The following is a 22,225-nucleotide window of genomic DNA, read 5'->3' as shown; positions in this document are numbered from 1 at the left end:
CCATTAAGATCTCTTAACATTCTCAGTTCAGTTTCTGTCTCTGAAATCCAGATCACCACTCGAATTTCTCAATTAGAGATTTAATGAGGAGAAGGGCAAAGTTTGATTACCACCCTGTGATTCACCCCTCACCAGCAGGAATGGGGTTAAAGAGCAGTCAGACTAGGCTTGAATGAGCCGAGAAGAGCCAAATGTTGTTCTTTCTGTTTGTATCCACCATGGTGATCGGTCAGTTTATTGCTCTGCGTAATGTCCTGTGTTTATCATAAAATATCAACACCACCCTACCATTATGGCACCCAAAATACCATTGAAAAGCAAAGTAGAGAAGCATAAGAATTGTGTTGACATTAAAACAGAAAATAAGTATTTGTACATGTCTTGAAAAGGGTGAGAATAAGAATGTTTATTCATTTTATTGTGTCCTAATTCTTTGAAAATTGGTAATCCATTGGTAAGTGTAACTCTTAGTTAACAAGAATTTTTGATTAACTGGCACCCCCCATTACCCTAACATGCTGATAACAAAGCTTTTACTGTATATAGAATTGTTTTGATACAGCTAGCAAAGTCCCAAACACTTTGATCCAGCAAGGCCGCTAGAGAGAATACAGAATGAGTGAGCATCTTAAATGAACCAAATTGTACCACAAAAAGAAAGGGAGTACTTGTGGCACCTTAGAGACTAACAAATTTATTAGAGCATAAGCTTTCGTGAGCTACAGCTCAGTAGCTTATGCTCTAATAAATTTGTTAGTCTCTAAGGTGCACAAGTACTCCCTTTCTTTTTGCGAATACAGACTAACACGGCTGCTACTCTGAAATTGTACCACAGAATCTCTCTGGATAGTAATTCCATGCTCGAGTAATAAGAATATAGCAATAGGGATATATTACTGACCACCTCACCAGGATGGTGATAGTGACTGTGAAATGCTCAGGGAGATTAGAGAGGCAATTAAAATAAACTCAGTAATAAATGGGGGATTTCAACTCTCCCCATATTGACTGGGTACATGTCACCCCAGGACGGGCTGCAGAGATAACATTTCTTGACACCTTAAATGTCTGCTTCTTGGAGCGGCTAGTCCTGGAACCCACAAGAGGAGAGGCAATTCTTGATTTAGTCCTAAGTGGAGCACAAGATTAGGTCCATGAGGTGAATTGAGCTGGACCGCTTGGTTATAGTGACCATAATTAAATGTAACATCCCCGTGGTGGGGAAAACATCACAGCAGCCCAAGACCATAGCATTTAGTTTCAGAAAGGGGAACTACACAAAAATGAGGAAGTTAGTTAAAAAGAAATTAAAAGGTACAGTGTCAAAAGTGAAATCCGTGCAAACTGCATGAAACTTTTTAAAGACACTATAATAGAAGCTCAACTTAAATGAATATTCCAAATTAAAAAAAACATAGTAAGAGAACCAAAAAAGTGCCACTCTGGCTAAACAACAAAGTAAGAAAAGCAATGAGAGATAAAAAGGCATCCTTTTAAAAAGTGGAAGTTAAATCCTAGTGAGGAAAATAGGAAGGAGCATACACTCTGGCAAATAAAGTGTAAAAATATAATTAGGAAGGCCAAAAAAGAATTTGAAGAAGAGCTAGCCAAAAACTCAAAAAGTAATAGCAAAAAAATGTTTAAGTACATCAGAAGCAGGAAAACTGTTAAACAACCAGTGGGGCCACTGGACAATCGAGATGCTAATGGAACACTCAAGGACAATAAGGCCACTGCAGAGAAACTAAATCAGGGGTTCTCAAACTGGGGGTTGGGACCCCTTGGGAGTCATGAGGCTATTACATGTGGGGTCATGAGCTGTCAGCCTCCACTCCAAACATCTCTGTGCCTCCAGCATTTATAATGGTGTTCAATATATAAAAAGGTGTTTTTAATTTAGAAGGGGGGATCGCACTCAGAGGCTTGCTGTGTGAAAGGTCACCAGGACAAAAGTCTGAGAATCCCTGAACTAATTGAATTCTTTGCATTGGTCTTCATGGCTGAGGATGTGAGGGAGATTCCCAAAGCCATTCTTTTTAGGTGACAAATCTGAGGAACTGTCCCAGATTGAGGTGTCATTAGAGGAGGTTTTGGAACAAATTGATTAAACTAAACAGGAATAAGTCACCAGGACCAGGTGGGATTTACCCAAGAGTTCTGAAAGAACTCAAATGTGAAATTACAGGACTACTAATTGTAATCTGTAACCTATCATTTAAATCAGCTTCTGTACCACAAAGTATCCCATTAGCTATCCTCCAGTCAATTTTTTAAAAGGGCCCCAGAGGTGACCCCAGCAATTACAGGCCACTGAGCCTAACTTCAGTACGGGGCAAAGCGGTTGAAAGTATCGTACAGAACAAAATTCTCAGACACATAGATGAACATGATTTGTTGGAGAAGAGTCAACATGTTTTTTGTAAAGGGAAATCATGCCTCACCAATCTACTAGAGTTCTTTGAAGGGGTCAACAAGTATGTGGACAAGGGGTATCCAGAGGATATAGTGTATTTAGATTTTTCAGAAAGCCTTTGAAAGGTCCCTCACCAAAGGCTCTTAAGCAAAGTAAGCTGTCATGGGATAAGAGGGAAGGTTCTCTCCTGGATCACTAACTGGTTAAAAATTAGGAAACAAAGGGCAGGAATAAGTGGTCACTTTTCAGAATGGAGAGAGGTAAATAGTCCCCCAGGGGTCTGTACTGGGTCCAGTCCTATTCAACATATTCATAAATGATCTGGAAAAAGGGGTAAACAGTGAGGTGGCAAAATTTGCAGATGATACAAAACTACTCAAGACAGTAAAGTCCCAGGCAGACTGTGAAGAGCTACAAAAGGATCTCACAAAACTGGGCAACAAAATGGCAGATGAAATTCAATGTTGATAAATGCAAAGTAATGCACATTGGAAAACATAATCCCAACTATAAATATAAAAGGAGGGGGTCTAAACTAGCTGTTACCACTCAAGAAAGATCTTGGAGTCATTGTGGATAGTTATCTGAAAACATCCACTCAATGTGCCGTGGCAGTCTTCTTCTTTCATACGGCTTGGGTAGGTAGAACGATCACAAATGTATATCTAAGTTTGTTAGCCAGCACAGTGCCACAGCAGAGAGTTGGTGAATGTCCTTCAGGCCCCCAGCAAAAGAACGAAGGGGACACTCAGCTGTCACATGCTCTATTGTTTGTGCCTGGTGACCAGAATTGCCTAGATTTGCCTCATTTTCCATTTAAAGAGGGTTTGTCCACCTCTCCCATGAGATGTCCTGATGTGATTCAGTTGGCACCAATCTTTCCGACATAAATCAAAACCCGGTAGTTCCTCAACATGCACAACAATGAGCTGTTTATTTTGAGTGGTTGAAGTGCTCCATGTGACTCTCCATTGAGTCTTAGCATCAAAGGTGGGTGTAAGGATCCTGATACAGTTCCGTAGATGGTTGCGTAATTTTAATTTCATCTTTGGCAGGTTCTGCAGGTCATGGTGCAGTGGGATCCTCGTATTTGCATTGATGTGATTAAGTAAGCAAGATGTCTGAGCAGCTCTTCTAACCGGTGGAGTCTGGATGTGCAATAGGATCAGGAACCAGTGAACTGGAGTAGATTTGAGCATCCCCAACGCTGTGCACATGGCATTATTGAGTTTCATATCAAGGAGTTTAGTGTGACTGCTATGAGACCACATAGGTGCACAATGGGACTGCAGTGGCAGTCAAAAAGCTAACAGAATTCTGGGCATCATTAATAAAGGATAGATAATAAGACAGAAAATATCATATTGCCTCTATATAAATCCATTGTATGTGCACACCTTAAATACTGTGTGCAGATGTGGTCACCCCATCTGAAAAAGGGCAAGAAAAATTATTAGGGATATGGAACAGCTTCTGTATGAGAGAGACTAATAAGACTGACTAAAGGGGCGATATGATAGAAGTCTATAAAATCATGGCTGGTGTGGACAAAGTAAATAAGGAAGTGTTATTTACTCCTCCTGACAGGTTTCAGAGTAGCAGCCGTGTTAGTCTGTATTCGCAAAAAGAAAAGAAAATGCATCCGATGAAGTGAGCTGTAGCTCACGAAAGCTTATGCTCTAATAAATTTGTTAGTCTCTAAGGTGCCACAAGTACTCCTTTTCTTTTTACTCCTCCTGATAACACAGAAACTAGGGATCACCCAATGAAATTAACAGGCAACAGGTTTAAAACAAATAAAAGGAAGTATTTTTTCACACCATGCACAGTCAACCTGTGGAACTCTTTGCCAGAGGATGTTGTGAAGGCCAAGACTATAAGAGGGTTCAAAAAAGAACTAGATAAGTTCATGGAGGATAGGTCCATCAATGGCTATTAGTTAGGATGGTCAAGGTTGGTTTCCCTAGCCTCTGTTTGCCAGATGCTGGGAATGGGTGACGGGGCATGGATCATTTGATAATTCCCTGTTCTGTTCATTCCCTCTGAAGCACCTGACATTGGCCATTGTCAGAAGACAGGATACTGGGCTAGATGGACCTTTGGTCTGACCCAGGATGGCCGTTCTTATGTTCTGTACGCTTACAGCACTCCTTGTGAAACAACCTGAAGTTGTAGTTGTCATCTTCCCCCTACCATCACCAACTGTCCTCATCTTGGCATCTCCCAAGGCAGGCAGGCTGGGATCATGTGTCATACTGACACCACAATACCTAATGCATATTCAGAAGGGGGTTCAGCCCCTTTTCCTTATGTGTAGTTCCTCAACCTACTGACATTAGGGTGCCTTTCTCCCATAGGCTATTAATCCTTTTACCTCAAATTTATTAGCATATATGTCAATTAATTAACATGGCATTCTTGTGGTCAGACATCCACTGATGTCCCTAATTTAAAATACCCCAAGCTGGTAAAGACTAGCATTTCATGTCTACCTATCAGCAGGTTAGTCATTACAGTGTTCTACCTTGTGCGATCTTGTGATTTAGGGTTCTCTTGGTTAGCCACTTACGCTTAATGAGTTTGGGGTCTTATGCCCTAATTAGTTTAGCTAAGCTATTGTCTTACAGGCCTTGTAGGCTCATTGCATTATTGCCTTAACTTATAGGCTACACTTTGGTGTCTGTCTGTCTCTTTGGGACTAACGAGGCCTCCATTGTACTGTAAGGTCTCCCTGTATCTTTCACGCCATCCTTTCAATTGCTTTAGTTTATCAAGAAATGTTAAACTGGAGAGAGCTCACTGTTGTATCTGACCTTTCCATTCTAATTCAGAGTCTCTCTGAGCCTTTACTAGCTAAGCAGGGAAACCCAGTTAAGAAACATTCCAATCTCCAGAGGATTGGCTGAGCTGATATTTCCTGGTGATGGCTCCTTTTATCACAGCCAGCACATACAATCACTTAGCGTGAAGATGTGCTTTTCAGTCTGTGTATGTAGCTTGTCAGGGTCTGAGAATCATAACTAGACCTATTGAGCTTTGATTTTGCATGAATTAAAGTAGCCATATCTAGAAAGAACATGGTATGTGGGCTCATTTGTCATTGCTAGAATTCCTTAACTTGATTTCTAATAACAATAGATTCTCCTAGGCTGAGAGAGAACTGGACCTCTCTTTTTAACAAGTTTTAAATTGTTTCTGTGAAATCAGAAGATGACATATGGGACTAAAAGGTATAAGAAACAAATCTCTAATACTGCACAGTCATCTTTACCCAGCTATGATAGAATTCTAGAAAATCATGAATGGGGTGTAGAGAAAGTGAATAAGGAAGTGTTGTTTACCCATTCACAGAGCACAAGAATTAGGGTATCACCCAATGAAATAAATAGAAGATTTAAAACAGAAGGAAGTACTTTACACAGCACAGTCAACCAGGGGAACTCATTGCCAGGCGGTGTTGTGAAGGCCAAAAGTATAACTGTGTACAAATAAGAATTAGATAAGTTCATGGAGGATAGGTCCATCAATGGGTATTAGTGAAGATGGTCAGGGATATGACCCCTGTTCTGAGTGTCCCCAGCCTCTGACTGCCAGAAGCTGGGAGTGGACAACAGGGGATAGATCACTTCATAATTGCCCTATTCTGTTCATTTCCCCCTGAAGCACCTGGCACTGGCCAGTGTTGGAATATAGGATACTGGGCTAGATGGACCATTGGTCAGACCTAGTATGACAAGTCTCATAAGAATGGCCATGACTTGCACCTAAAAGAGACTTGGAAAATGATTTCCTATGGGGAATAAATTTGAGAACTGAATAGCTTAATTAAGAACCAGAAGGGGGAGAAAACAAAATGTAGGTTTTAAATCAGTTAATAGTTCCAGTGGTCAAAGTTCTGGATACCTCTGCAAGCCCACACACACATTCAACGTATGGATATGACACATTACCTTAGAGGAACAAGATCGATTATTCACATAGAGAGGTAGGGGTGTGTGTGTGTGTATATGTATATAATGTGAGTAGATACTGAAAGATATGCATATCTGATTCATAAGGCAAGCATATAGTTTGTTATTTTTACATGTAATGTCTCAATCCTATAATAAGCCTTGAAATATGTGAAATGAAGAGTGTTAGTTTTTAAAGCTGATTATATCTAACTGACTCCTTGGCAAATGCAGGAAAATTGCCTTTCACACCTACACGACGATCAATAAAACAGACGATTCATCCCCAAATGACTGATTTGCTCAGCCTCACCCGTGGCAAAGCATCTTCTTGGGGGCCGTGCTGCCAGTCCTACCTATTCACTGTGCCTTTATGGGCTCTCACCCACACTGCATCTGTTGGCTGCTGGTTTCAGTGTAACATGCTCAGCAATAAGGCTGGCTGGAAAACAACAATTCTGCTTCATGAAAAATGTTGACATTTCAAAATTCTTTTTTGTTCCGCATGAGAGAAAACTAGCCCTTGCCAATTATTTTGCGCAAAGAGTGAGAGACAGCATGAGCTCCTAGCAGATCAACTAAACTGGCGGTTAAGGTACTCACATGTGGGATTTGGGAGACCTAGGTTTTACGTCTCTCTTCTGAATAGCTATTGGTTACTTTGGGGTGGGTGTCTCGTACTCATTTTTTACCAGAAATTTCATCCAAGACCTAGAAAACTTTTCAATGTTAAAAGCTATATTAATGATCTTTGCCCAGCTGTATTCGGTGCCCGACCCAGCCTCGTCTGTGCCACACTTTCAGAAGATGTTTGTATAAAATCCTTTGTTGGAACTTTGCCTAGAGTTAGGCAAATGTCTTCGTGTCTCACATTGTCAAGTGGCACTTATCACCTGTTGACCTGAATTTAATGGGTTAGTTTAATGGCTTGCCACTGATCGCATCCGATCAGAAGATTTATAGGTTCTTATCCAATTCAGACTACAGAGTTTGAGAACTCAATGAGTTCTATAATGGGAGAGGATTGTTGAGGTGCTTGACAAGAACAAGTACACTGAGGACAATACCGAATAAAACCTTTATTGAAATTTAACATAAAAATAAGAAATGCCATGAAACTTGTAACTGCAAAACAGTAAAATAATTCCAAAACTCCTGGTGGTACCATTTCTATTATTAACCTTAACTTAACATACTCACACCCTTCCCTGAGGACACGGTAATAGGAGGTGAAGGACCAGCCTCACTCCTGGCATGCCCAATTACATGATGGTGCTGGCTTCCCTAATGGTTAGGAATGTTGAGCAGTTATACTGTACTGCACAAGCTAAGGTAATAATGTGATAAACAGTAGAATAGATAGATGAGAAGACGTCTATAGGGTATAGGAGAACTGAATGAATGAATCAAAGGAAGAATTTTAGAATAGTGTCAACTCCCAAAGAGCTCTTCTACAAGGTATTTTATAGGATCCTGACCTATGTAATTTAGGCCCAACCTACTATACCCAAATCTTATTTCCATACCCTAAGAATTTTATGGGTACCCTTCTCCTATAGGTTAGTGGATTATGACACTTACTTACTTTCTAAATATATTAATAAGGATTATCTCATTCCCAAAACTGCCAACCTAGGCTCTTTTGATGACCTCTAAGTTGTGGTGTACCCTGCAGTTACCAACCAGTTGTGGAAGCCGGATAAACCTGTGATGTGATGTGGATAGTTCCTCCCTTTGGTTCCCCAAAGTTCAGGGACCATTCTTATCTGTGCCAAAGGTTGCCAACTTTTATGCTGATATATTTGACATTCCACAAGCCAGTGAGGAGGGCTTGTGCCTGACCCAAGGTGCCCACAATCTAGTGCAAGGTACAGTAAGTAAGATGCACATATTGCAGAGGATAGCAGTGTGAAAGCAAAGAAGTGCAGGAATCTTGTATGGGGCATTTTGGAAGGGCTTCTCCGAGCAAAATTTGTTCTGAGGAGGGTTGCAAATTTGGTTCTGACAAGTTTCCTTCCACCAGATCGGGACCCAGACGCGAGGGAACAGAGCAATGATGTTGCACGTGGAAAGGCTGTGCAATGGTTTGCTAACGATGAGATCCTTTATCTACAGTCATCTTGTTTTCTTTGGCCCAACCTGGCAAGTTGCTGAACATCCGCAGCTCCCATGAAAATCAAGGTTCCTGCCAACTCTGCAGGCATGAGGCCGGACTCGGGCCTCTTCCCTCCTGTTCAGGGCTCCCTGTGCTGGTGCTGCCCCCAGACACCTCAGCTCCCCCGACCTGCCTTCCAGGGTGACTTCCTGAGTTGGGACCTTCCCTGTGAGGGGCTGTCTATGGGTGCTGCAAGTGTAGACCCAGCCTGCACAGAAACAGCTCAGCAACGCCCTGGCCTTGCCTGGGGGAAGAGGGTTCACACATGGTGAAGGCAGAGGGGCAATTTGCCATGCGCAGGGCCAGCATTATGCCGGGTTTCAGTAAGATGAAAGGGCTGCATGGCCCATCTCTCTGCACAGGATTGACCCTCGGCCACAGGGAACAAGGGTGGTTTCCCTGTACACGCTAATCCTGCTCCTGGGAAGAGACGTGACTGGGCATCCCGAGAGATGGTGGCAATCGGCACTGGCAGCACCAGGATCAGTGTGTGTCTCACAGATCACCATAAAAGCCTATGGAAAGCGACTATTCACAGTGAACCAAAAAATGGTGGTTGAAAGCCAACTGGTGAACACCTGGCTGGAAACTTCCCACTAACGTCAAGGAAGAGGGACCTGATGGGGAATTAACGAGATGCCTGGGAAAGAATCACTGTGGACGTGACCTGAAGAAAAGTCATTACATCAATAGCAGCCATATTGTAAAATACTGTAACATGGAGAGATGTGAAAACAAACCGTACCTTGCAGATAAAATGAAAACTGATTCCGAGCCAGCTTTTTGGTACGATTCTGTAAAATGATGGTTCAGTGATTCTGAGTCTGCCTGAACTGGGAAACCCTCCACACCTGTCAGGGTGTTTGTGGGATTGCTTTTAAACATCTCTAAGGGTCAAACATTTCAAACAGCGTATGAACTAGGGGGAGAGTTGGCTACTCTCTCCCACTTAGGAATCCCTGGCAGCATAGATTGCCCCGGAGGCAGGAATGAACCTTTATTGTATTTTTAATGGCTGCCTTTTTAAGTGTGTTTCTTGATGATTACAAGATAAAATAAATGCAATGATAGAAACAATGCAAACGCAGCTTGTTCCTCCTGAAATCAAGAGCAGTTCACTGCTGGGGTGAAGTGGCTGTAATATCAGGTCTGTATTGTTACAGCTAGACATTGTGTAGGTACTTTCCTCCCTCAATAGTGTCATGCATGTGAATTTATACCTTTTAACTTACTGAAAAATCACATCCAGTACAAAGAAATTCCCCCCTTTTAGTTGCTTTATTTCATCCTTGAGTCTAATTACACTGCAGCAAATCAACTCCATGCTGATCTTCGTATTCTTCTTTTTTCTTGTTATAGTTGTTGTTGTTTCCTCTGCAAATCCTAAAAATATTCCGCAGGCTTTCTCAGAATCATCCACCTCAGCCGTGCAGAACACAATGCCATGCACGGCCTCAGAAACAACTCTGACATCATAATCAAAAAGGCTGACAAAGGAGGTGCTGTCGTCATCATGAATAGGTCGGAATATGAACAAGAGGCTACTAGGCAGCTCTCCAACACCACTTTCTACAAGCCATTACCCTCTGATCCCACTGAGGGTTACCAAAAGAAACTACAGCATTTGCTCAAGAAACTCCCTGAAAAAGCACAAGAACAAATCCGCACAGACACACCCCTGGAACCCCGACCTGGGGTATTCTATCTGCTACCCAAAATCCACAAACCTGGAAATCCTGGACGCCCCATCATCTCAGGCATTGGCAACCTGACAGCAGGATTGTCTGGTTATGTAGACTCCCTCCTCAGGCCCTTCGTTACCAGCACTCCCAGCTGTCTTCGAGATACCACTGACTTCCTGAGGAAACTACAATCCATCGGTGATCTTCCTAAAAACACCATCCTGGCCACTATGGATGTAGAAGCCTCTACACCAACATTTCACACAAAGATGGGCTACAAGCCGTCAGGAACAGTATCCCCGATAATGTCACGGCTAACCTGGTGGCTGAATTTTGTGACTTTGTCCTCACCCATAACTATTTCACATTTGGGGACAATGTATACCTTCAAATCAGCGGCACTGCTATGGGTACCCACATGGCCCCACGGTGTGCCAACATTTTTATGGCTGACTTAGAACAACGCTTCCTCAGCTCTCGTCCCCTAATGCCCCTACTCTATTTGCGCTACATTGATGACATCTTCATCATCTGGACCCATGGAAAAGAAGCCCTTGAGGAAATCCACCATGATTTCAACAATTTCCATCCGACCGACAACCTCAGCCTGGACCAGTCCACACAAGAGATTCACTTCCTGGACACTACGGTGCTAATAAGTGATGGTCACATAAACACCACCCTATATCGGAAACCTACTGACTTCTATTCCTACCTACATGCCTCTAGCTTTCATCCAGATCATACCACTCGATCCATTGTCTACAGCCAAGCGCTACGATATAACCGCATTTGCTCCAACCCCTCAGACAAACACCTACAAGATCTCTATCAAGCATTCTTACAACTACAATACCCACCTGCTGAAGTGAAGAGCCAGAAGAGTACCCAGAAGTCACCTACTACAGAACAGGCCCAACAAAGAAAATAACAGAACGCCACTAGCCATCACCTTCAGCCCACAACTAAAACCTCTCCAACGCATCATCAAGGATCTACAATCTATCCTGAAGGACGACCCATCACTCTCACAGATCTTGGGAGACAGGCCAGTCCTTGCTTACAGACAGCCCCTAATCTGAAGCAAATACTCACCAGCAACCACACACCACACAACAGAACCACCAACCCAGGAACCTATCCTTGCAACAAAGCCCGTTGCCAACTCTGTCCACATATCTATTCAGGGGACACCATCATAGGGCCTAATCACATCAGCCACACTATCAGAGGCTCGTTCACCTGTGCATCTACCAATGTGATATATGCCATCATGTGCCAGCAATGCCCCTCTGCCATGTACATTGGTCAAATTGGACAGTCTCTGCGTAAAAGAATAAATGGACACAAATCAGATGTCAAGAATTATAACATTCAAAAACCAGTCGGAGAACACTTCAATCTCTCCGGTCACATGATTACAGACCTGAGAGTGGCTATCCCTCAACAAAAAAACTTCAAAAACAGACTCGAAGGAGAGACTGCTGAATTGGAATTAATTTGCAAACTGGATACAATTAATTTATGCTTGAGTAGGGACTGGGAGTGGATGAGTCATTGCATAAAGTAAAACTATTTCCTCATGTTATTTCTCCCCCCACCCCATCCCCCACTATTCCTCAGACATTCTTGTTAACTCCTGGAAATGGCCCACCTTGATTATCACCACAAAAGATTTTCCTCCTTCCCTCCCCTTCCTGCTGGTGATGGCTCATCTTAAGTGATCACTCTCCTTACAGTGCGTATGATAAAACCCATTGTTTCATGTTCTCTGTGTTTGTATATAAATCTCCCCACTGTATTTTGCACCGAATGTATCTGATGAAGTGAGCTGTAGCTCACGAAAGCTTATGCTCAAATAAATTTGTTAGTCTCCAAGGTGCCACAAGTACTCCTTTTATTTTTTTCACTCCCAAAGTTGCTTTTATATGATGATATGATTTGGCCAGATTCTGGTTTCAGTTGCGCCATTGCTAATCTAGAGTAAATTCATCCTCATGACATGGAAAATACTCCAGGTTAATGCTGCTGGATCTCAGACTATATCGGAAGGCTCTGGGTGCTACTGCAATTTAGACTATTCTTTGGTTTTAAATATTTGACTCTAAAAGATCTGCTCTAGGGCTTATTTTGGGGAAGATCTATAGCCAATACAATATAGTTATACAGCAGGTCAGACTAGATAAAGTCAAGGAATTCTATGATTCTAGCAAAGCTTTTAATACCTTCTCCCATAATATTCTATATCCAGCAGAGTGCCCCAAGGGTCAGTCCTCGGGTCGGTTTTGTTCAATATCTTCATTAACGATCTGGAGGATGGCGTGGATTGCACCCTCAGCAAGATTGCAGATGACACTAAACTGGGAGGAGAGGTAGATACGCTGAAGGACAGGGATAGGATACAGAGGGCCCTAGACAAATGAGAGGATTGGGCCAAAAGAAATCTGATGAGGTTCAACAAGAACAAGTGCAGAGTCCTGCACTTAGGACGGAAGAATCCCATGCAACGCTACAGTCTAGGGACCGAATGGGTCGGCAGCAGTTCTGCAGAAAAGGACCTAGGGGTTACAGTGGACGAAAAGCTGGATATGAGTCAACGGTGTGCCCTTGTTGTCAAGAAGGCTAATGGCATTTTGGGATGTATAAGTAGGGGCATTGCCAGCAGATCGAGGGATGTGATCATTCCCCTCTATTTGACATTGGTGAGGCCTCATCTGGAGTACTGTGTCCAGTTTTGGGCCCCACACTACAAGAAGGATGTGGAAAAATTGGAAAGAGTCCAGCAGAGGACAACAATAATGATTAGGGGGCTGGAACACATGATTTATGAGGAGACGCTGAGGGAGCTGGGATTGTTTAGTCTGCAGAAGAGAAGAGTGAGGGGGGATTTGATAGCTGCTTTCAACTCCCTGAAAGGGGGTTCCAAAGAGGATGGATCTAGACTGTTCTCATTGGTAGCAGATGACAGAACAAGGAATAATGGTCTCAAGTTGCAGTGGGGAGAGTGGGGAGGTCTAGGTTGGATATTAGGAAAAACTATTTCACTAGGAGGGTGGTGAAGCACTGGAATGGGTTCCCTAGGGAGGTGGTGGAATCTCCTTCCTTAGAGGTTTTTAAGGCCTGGCTTGACAAAGCCCTGGCTGGGATGATTTAGTTGGGGATTGGTCCTGCTTTGAGCAGGGGGTTGGACTAAACGACCTTCTGAGGTCCCTTCCAACCCTGATATTCTATGTGCTAGGGACTGGAGGATGGGCTTTGATGGCTGTGGTAAGAAGCCCCCTTTGATTTCCCTGGAGATCTGAGTTACCCCCCGTGTATGGAGAGAACAGCTAAACTCATCGCTCCTGAGTCCGAGCCTACCAAGGTCTCCTTGGCTCAGGCACATAGGATAATTCTTATGACATTTTAGTTTTCAGATGTCTCCATTTAGAGCTATAATAGGTGCTGAATGGCTAACATCATGCTTTTGTCCTGTGAGCTTGCTTCTGCTTATGTGCACAGTAGCTCAGCCACACGCTTATTGTGACGAGGAGCAAAAATGCTAAGAGCTTACAAATCGGTGTCCTCCGAGGATGGCGTACCTCCATAAGCTCCCAACACTTAGAAACGGAATGTATAATTAAAATGGCTCAACAGCTATTACTGCAGAGCAGTGAACATGCCCCAGTAATTATGCAGCAGTTTGAGCTTTTAGAGAGGAATCCGCTGAATGCAGTTATAATATCACAATTGCAAATACTAAAAATAAAGAAATAAAAGTGAAGTGTTTGAGAAGGGTACAGACCCTCCTGCTTTCAAGTCCACCCCTAGCTCCTGCAGGTTACAAGGAAACTTTCCTCAGGGGCGGGTTACAGCTTACCTAGGGATGTGGCGGATGCTGTGTCACCTGGAATCTTTAATTCAGGGCTGGGTGTCTCAATGATCTGTTCTGCGTTTGATGCAGGAGTCGCTGGGAGAGGTCAGACTACATGATCATAAAAGTCACTTAAAATCTACAGGGCTATGGTGCAATTGCCTTCTGCAGGGCTCTTGCACTTTATCTGGGACAGAGAACGTTAGAGGAGTGAGGCAAAGTGGAGGGAATTCATATAATAGTTGTTTGCCCCTTCACTTGGGGAGAGCATGAGTCGAGTCGCCCCATATGCTGCTTTTCATCTGGATGTGAAGGCACAATCTCAGAACACAAAATGCACTAGAAATAGAAAAGCTAAAAGGAATCTGGCCCCCACTGCATTTGGTGTTTAACTTCACAGAGATAAAACAAAGACACAGTAGATGGGAATCCCTCAATAGATGGGTCAAAATCTTGGTGAATGCATGTGTCACAGATTTGCTTTTTTTAGAGTAGCAGCCATGTTAGTCTGTATTCGCAAAAAAGAAAAGGAGTACTTGTGGCACTTTAGAGACTAACAAATTTATTTGAGCATAAGGTTTCGTGAGCTACAGCTCACTTCATCGGATGCATTTGGTGGAAAATACAGTGGGGAGATTTATATACACACACAGAGTTCTCTGTCTGTGTATATAAATCTCCCCACTGTATTTTCTCTGTGTGTGTATATAAATCTCCCCACTGTATTTTCCACCGAATGCAACCGATGAAGTGAGCTGTAGCTCACAAAAGCTTATGCTCAAATAAATTTTAGTCTCTAAGGTGCCACAAGTACTCCTTTTCTTTTTTGAGATTTGCTTTTGCTTATCTGGTCCATTGGGCATATGAAATCGCTACACAATCTAACTCCAATAACTTCTAGGTTCCAAAGAGGCCAAATGATTCCCTGCTAAGGGCGCTGTGTAACATACACAGCTGGTACTGACACAGAAGAGCAGGAGGTCAAGAGGCCAGATAGTGGAAGAAGGGGAGCAGAGGCTCCTGGTCCACGGTTCTCATGCTCACATGCTCCCCATGCACCCTGACTGATCCTTTGCAGACCCTGAGATACTAGTGGGCTGAGAAGAATGTTGAGTGATATGACTGTAGCATCTGTTTTCTTCCCAAATACAGAATAGATATTTACTGAATATTTCTGCCATTTTCTGAAGTATTATTGATGATGCTACTATTTCCATCTAGTAATGGACCAGTACTACTGTCAGGATCCTTTTGGTTCCTAACATACTTACAACCTCCCTATTGTCCTTAACTCTGCCAGGCACAGATTTCTTATTGTCTCCTGGCTTCCCTTATGAATTTCCTACAGTTCCTAGCTTCAGATTTATATTCATTACTATCGACTTCCTCTTTCTTCCATTTGTTATATGTTTAGTTTTTTTATAGATGTCTTTACTTCCCCTTTGCTGTGAGTGCAGTATAAATTAATAACAAGAGATATCCAATAACTAGGTTTAATCAATTTATTCGTCACTTAATAATATAGAAGGAAAGAGTACACACCTCACTATCCCCTCCGGAAGACAGCAGCTGCAGCCGTCAGACTGTCTGAAAATTCTGTGCTTACCCTAACTGTGTCTTATACCTCATGGGAGGAGTTTCACAATTTTTCCTGTATCACTTAACCAAATACATCGTCCTTAACTATCTTTTTTGAACATGTTTTTTTTTTCACAGACTGCCAGGCACTAAGAATTGCCTCCACCTGGTATGTGGCACATATATTTTTAGTTTCAATGTGACATGTATTTCATATTTTAACAGTTATACAGACCCTGAACATTATACATAAAACAGAGATGGACATACGCAGGACAAGAATCTTCTTCTGAGCATTTCAGGCATAATATTTTAGAAATTAGCAAAGTTTAAAGGGATTTGTTTTGATGGTGTGTTGTGCCTAATCCTGGAATCATAACATGTCAGCTCACCCCTTCATTAAGGGAAGTAAAAGCATTTGGGGAAAATCTTAACATGTGGACAATTCAAGAAACATATGTAATATTATATATAATATTGGCCAAACTTTTTCTCAGCTAGCTCCATATATTTTGTAGTAGCCAGGTGCAGCATGATTTCCACAAACTTTCTGTATCTTAGTTTTTGGTAAGTTTGCGTTCTTCAGCACAAATACAGATGGCATTTTTTTTTAACCAATATGGCCTTCCTTCTCTATTGTGGGATTCTAGCTTTTTGGGCATCTAGTAAAATGTTCTTAAACAATTGTCAATTATCACTCACACTTTTCTGATTAAATTCTTCCTCCCTGATGACTTGGGTCATCACTGCTCTCAGTTGTCTGAACCTGGCCCTTTTAGAGCACCCACTATGTATATTATTTGTCTGGATTTACTGCGGTTGCAAATTATAAAAGTGACCTAAGCTACCATTATTTTTTAGTCCTGTGATTAGTGCCTCTTTACCTCTCAGGATGAGGTCTAATATGGAACTTCCCTGCGTCAGGTGCAACACTTTTTGAGTTAGCAGGTTGTCATGTATAATACGAAGAAATTGCAAGGATGTTTTAGTACTGGCACCATGAGACCTCCAGCATGTGTCACTCAGATTGAAATCCCCCATGATCATGCAGCTTTTTTGCCTACACATTATAGCTAGGTGCCTGTAGCAGACACCAGCAATTACCCATCTTATACTTTACCTGGGGCTGTGAGCCAGAAGCACTGGAGATCGTTTTCTTCTGAGTTAACGGTGACTCAGAAACAGGAAATGCCATTTCTGACAGTGTCCCGCCTCCTCCCCTTTTGCCCACTCCATCCTTCCTAAATAGATTATAACTATTGATTGTAACATTCCAATTGTGTGAATCATCTCACCAGATATCATTAATACCAGCTGGATTGAATTTATGCTCATAAATATTTCTAATTCATCTTCTTTGTCACCCAGGCTCCGAGCATTGGTGTAGAGACAATTAAAAATTTTCTTCTTCTTCTGTCTTTTTGGTTGTTTGATTTTGTTCTCATTTTACCGCACCTCCCCTTTTGCTATTTTTCTCACTACTCTACCCTGCCTGTTCCCAAGAATATTGGTTCCCATTCTGCTGAGGTGGAGGCCATCCAAACTATCCAGCCCCCACTCCCCATAGAAGGTGGAGTAGTGTTCCACAAAACCAAAATCCTACACCACTTACCTGGCCCGTGGTTCACTTCATCTTTTGTCTTCCTTTGCTCATGGGACAGTAAGGATCTCAGAGAAAATTGGTTGCCCATTCTTCTTCAGCACACTTCCCAGTTCCCTGAACATTAACAGTGGTTTCTTGCCTGTTAACTTCAGAAGCCTATCCAATTTTAGTGATCTCTCATTTCTAGGTTTGTAATTTACCAATCTGGAGAACAACTTGCAGCAATTTCAATCCATTTCAAAGTATGAGCTCAATTTTGCTCATATTTATATCCTAATTGTTTACAAGAAATAAAAAATTATATAAATTCCACTGTATTATTATATTCCTTTCTAGTTTCATACCAGTCTTTCAGGGAACAACCCTTGCTAGCATACTGCATCAGCCATACACAATAACATTCAGGATATCAATAGATCGTAGAGACTTCTGCGCTAACCATATCCAACACAGAGTTCATATTTGGCAAACCTTACCAGAACAGACATCTTGTTTGATGTATTCTATTGTTTCTGACAGATTTTACACAGATAAAGAATGGAGATTATTTACAGTTAAGCTACTAACTTTCCACGATGAATCTTAGCATGAATACAAGGTATTCTGGGAATATAGTACATAGTTACACAATGCAGTGGAAGTACAAAGCATTCTGGTTCATACATAACATTGGCTAACAGGGTGGGGACCTTTTCACTGACTACAACAGTCGACTGGAGTTCGTACCTCCTTGGTTCCCTTCCCAGCTACACTCATTTGCAACCTTTGGCTGCTAGTTGTTCACAAAGTGGATTAAAGTCAGCAAAAAGGAAAGGAATCACCGTTGCCATTAGCATTCCCCTTTTCACACTGTGAATGAGAACTGAACCTCTCACCTCCCTGAACCCTCTGCCCTTAAAAACCATGCAAGAGAGAAGTCTTGCATTAGGTGCAGGTGATTCATTCCAGCACCATAGGACAAGACAAGGATTAAGTGACAGCTGAGAAATAATCATTAATATTTACCAACAAGCATTTCCAAGGGTATATTTGGTTTACCTGAGATAAGAAAAATTGTATTAACTGCAAATTGCAAACCTTTTTTACTGCCAAATTGAGCAAGTACAGAATATGCCTCAAAGAGCTCTGGCACTTAATTTCATTACAGTATTCGTTACTAATGAAAAAGTAAAATTAATCGCATGTTAAGGATTGGACTTGATTTGGATGGAGTGAACGTAGCTGAAGTGTCTGTAGTACATCATTCAGACTTGGGCACCTAGTAAGAGGATATCAAATAATCTTCAATTTTCTTTAGTGACACTGTATTTGAATTGGCTCAGTATGACTGGTCACTGCTCATTGTGGTGTGCCTTAGATTTCATGAGGCACTATTCTGTTCCCACTTGTGTTCAGGATAGGGACAATGAAGAATTTTGAAGCTGGTTTCTGGGCACATAACATCAGTTAATAGAATGTCTTTCTCAATCCAGGAATTTCATTCCTCTCCTGTCATTTCCCCCCTTAATGATGCAGTAACTTTTGAGCCACACTGTGACTTCAAGCACACACGGAGTCACGAATGCATGCAGAAATCTGTATACAGGAGATTCCATTTAGTACAACAGCCAGCGATCTGCCGTTCTCTCCTCTTTAAACTGTTCCAGCTGAATAATTGTCAGGAATACATTAGGATGAGGCTTTTCTACAGCTTCAGAGAGAGGAGGAGCAAATGGAAAGGCTAAATGCTAGCCCACGCCATCTCCATGGAAAGGTTGTGCACCTTTCTACGTGACCTGGGTCTCTGCCAGCCTCATGAAATGTGCTGCTAATGAGAAGTCTGTGTGCCTCAGCATCTGGGGCACAGGGAGCCCTCTGAGGCTGAGTGACGAGCAGCCATTTCTGCTGCCAGCGCATTGAGGGTTCAAACTGGTACGGAGGTTTTGCAAAACGAGTAAACTTGGGCAGTAATTAAGAGATCCCCTGTGTCACCAACTTGCCCTTGGGGATTGGATTTCACAGGGCCATTGGCCTTTTGCCTCGGACTGAGAGAGACGACATCCTGCCTATGCCAGTGAGTGACAAGTGATCAGTAAAAACTAATCACTTCACAGACCCCACCAAAATGTTTGGGGAAGGGGTTTTAACAGTGGGCTCAATTGGTTTGGGGTTTCAGTCTTTGGAGGGAACGGGTCTGTGAGCAAAGTCTCTGAGTAGCTGGACACTTGCCAGGAAAGGAAGCCAGTGGTCAAACAAGGCTTGGTGTCAATGAATAGGTCAGTCAGTCTGCCCATCAGTGCAGACTTCCCCTCACATGCACACATCTCTGTTGGTTATAATGATAAATTGAACACCAAAAAGCATTCAGGGAAAACTTCCCCTCCAGCTCTGCCCAGACAGAAAGGTCAGTCAAGGCCCTGTGCTCAGGAGGGAAAAGCCCAGAGCAGGGAGAATCCAGGAGCTGGCAGCTCCTGGATGCCCAGGCTGAGCGGCCCAGGTGGGAAGGGGAGGTTGCTCTCCCACCCTGCCCCCACCTTGCTCTGCTGTGTGGGCAGCCCCAGCATGAGGCCCTCGGGGCATCTCCAGGGCTGGCACATTGGGCAGGATCCCGCCTCACGCTCGGCAACGTGGCAAGCAATGGCCGGGGCTTTTGTATTGTTTTTCTTTGCTGGGTGGTCATCTTAAAAACCAATGGTTTAACTTCTGCCAATAGAGAGGGTGCCACTGTGTAGGTGCTGGCCCGATCTGCCATTGCCAAAGGATGGGTGCTACTCAGATGGGAAGGAGCAGCCTCCAATGGTTGTCTCTTATGTAGCCTGGAACAAGCATTGCATAAAACACACCTGCTCTAGGAGATGCTTGGCACTGGGACTTGGGCAGTGAGATAATTTTAAAGGATTTAATCTACTCTTCTGACTGTTTACATAGAGAGTGCATTTAATGCCCCCACATCTGTATTTTTCTGGTACTTCGTACTGAAGTGGTTTCATTTCATTGGGCTAATTGTGAATCATCCTATTGCATAACCTGCTTCATTTCCTTTGTGCTGGCCCCAGCACCAGTGGGCTTTCTAATACCAGCACTAATCACAACTTGTATTATCTATTCTCCTCTAATTCATAGATTCCAAAGCCAGGAGGGACCACTGTGATCATCTAGTCTGACTTCCTGTACAAGACAGATTTCTCTGACTTAATTCTCTCTCTTCTACAGGAACTCAATATTATCCTGCAGTATGCCCCTACTCAGGGCAGGACAGAGCTGATTCTAAAGCAGCATTCAATACCCAGTCTCATCCCCCCAGCAGGCTGGTGCATTACTTCCCAACCTCAGAGAACTAACCCTGAGATCTGTGCACACATGTGGCAGTCAGAATTGCACTAGGAGACAATGACTGTTACTCTGCCAAGACTGTAAGATACTGACGCAAAGATTGGCAGTGGTAAATAACGATGAAGACCAGGCAGTCACACAGAGCAAGCTGGACAGCTTGGTAAACTGGGCCCATTCAAACATAGTGTGTTTTAGTAGAGCCAAACACAAAATGATAAATCCAGGAACAAGGAATGCCTGCCATACCTACCGGGACAGGATTGTATCCTGTAGAGCAGCAACTTTGGAAAGGATCTTGGGGTGTGACGTTATGAGTGTAATATAATGTCTCATTGAAAGGTGACAGGGCCAGAAAGAGTTAATTAACTCACAGACTGACCTGACCCATAGCCGAACTTTAGAGACTGGTTAGGAAGAGATGTAAATGAACAGAGCTTTGAAATGCAAGTCTGCATTGTTAGAGATAGAAGAGTAGATGTTTGCTCAGGTCTTGTGATGTAAGCAAACAAGTCTTGTCTACTGCTATAGCTTTGATTCAAAGAAAAAAAAAAGGAATATTAAAATATTCTTGAGTGAAATACTATTATTGTCTATGTCTCTTTGAAAGAAGTGGTAACCTGTAGCTGAACTTTTTAATGGATAAATTATCCTGTGCTAATTGCCATGACATTTGGCAGAAGGCAAGTTAAGCCTATTGTTTTCTCAAGTCAAAAGGCTGCAGGAAATGTATAAAAACCTTGGGACACAATCCTTCTTCATCTCAGATCTGCTTTGGGTTTCAAGAGGGGGAAACCTTAAGTCATAAGGATTGAGATGCCTAGTCACTGACTGCAGTCACCTGAATATGGACATTGGGCTATAACCTCTGGACTATTTCTAAAAGGACTTTTGGCAATTACAGACTCATCTCTGCCATGTATCTGAACCTCAGGAATTGAACTCAAGTCTGTATGTATATTGATCTTTTAACCAACTCTCTCTCTCTTTTCTTTTTAAATAAATTTTAGTTTAGTGAACAAGAAATGACTATAGTGTGTATTTTGGGTAAGATCTAAATTGAACCTGGGTGTGTGGCTGATCCTTTGGAGTTGGAAGAACCTTTCTTTTATATGATAAGATTTTCAGTAATCCTCATCATATCTGACATGTGTGTCTGGACAGAGGCTGAGGCTGGGTACTTTAAGGAAAATGCATTGTTTGAACGTCTGAGTATCCAGGGAGGTGCTATAGAAGCTGTTTTGGGCTGGCTGGGTAAGTCTAAGTATTGGAATATCCCCCAGCGTGTGGGGTTTATCTGCCCCGGTCTGTTTGCAGCCCACCCTGATTGAGTGACCTCAGCGGGCTCCCATGGGCAGCGCAGTAGGGTCACATGGACAAGCAACTGAAAATGAGCTGCCAGGGTGATGCTCTGACAAAAAGGGCTAATGCGATCCTGGGACACACAACCTGGGGAGTAGGAGCATGGAGGTGATTTTACCTCCGCACATGGTAATTCTGAAGCACTTAGAGGAGAGGAAAGTGATTAGGAAGTGAAGTTCGCTAGATTGTCGGGCTCAACGGGTAGTGATCAATGGCTCCATGTCTAGTTGGCAGCCGGTATCAAGTGGAGTGCCCCAAGGGTCGGTCCTGTGGCCGGTTTTGTTCAATATCTTCATTAACGATCTGAAGGATGGTGTGGA

General features: G+C 42.8%; 1 long non-coding RNA gene across 1 annotated transcript; it reads right to left on the bottom strand.

Annotated features, from left to right (window-relative positions):
* Window positions 1–1,751: 1,751 nt before the first annotated feature.
* LOC122460632 lies at window positions 1,752–19,840 on the bottom strand. The gene is made up of 3 exons (XR_006282069.1): window positions 19,831–19,840; window positions 7,996–8,000; window positions 1,752–1,969 (listed from the first exon to the last, which is right to left on the bottom strand). It is a non-coding gene; the product is annotated as an uncharacterized LOC122460632 (long non-coding RNA).
* Between the last annotated feature and the right edge of the window lie 2,385 nt (window positions 19,841–22,225).

Source organism: Dermochelys coriacea, chromosome 6, assembly GCF_009764565.3.
Source record: "Dermochelys coriacea isolate rDerCor1 chromosome 6, rDerCor1.pri.v4, whole genome shotgun sequence".
Taxonomy (NCBI): Eukaryota; Metazoa; Chordata; order Testudines; family Dermochelyidae; genus Dermochelys; species Dermochelys coriacea.
The sequence above is the reverse complement of the archived record's forward strand: the minus strand, read 5'-3'. Positions and strand labels throughout refer to the sequence as shown.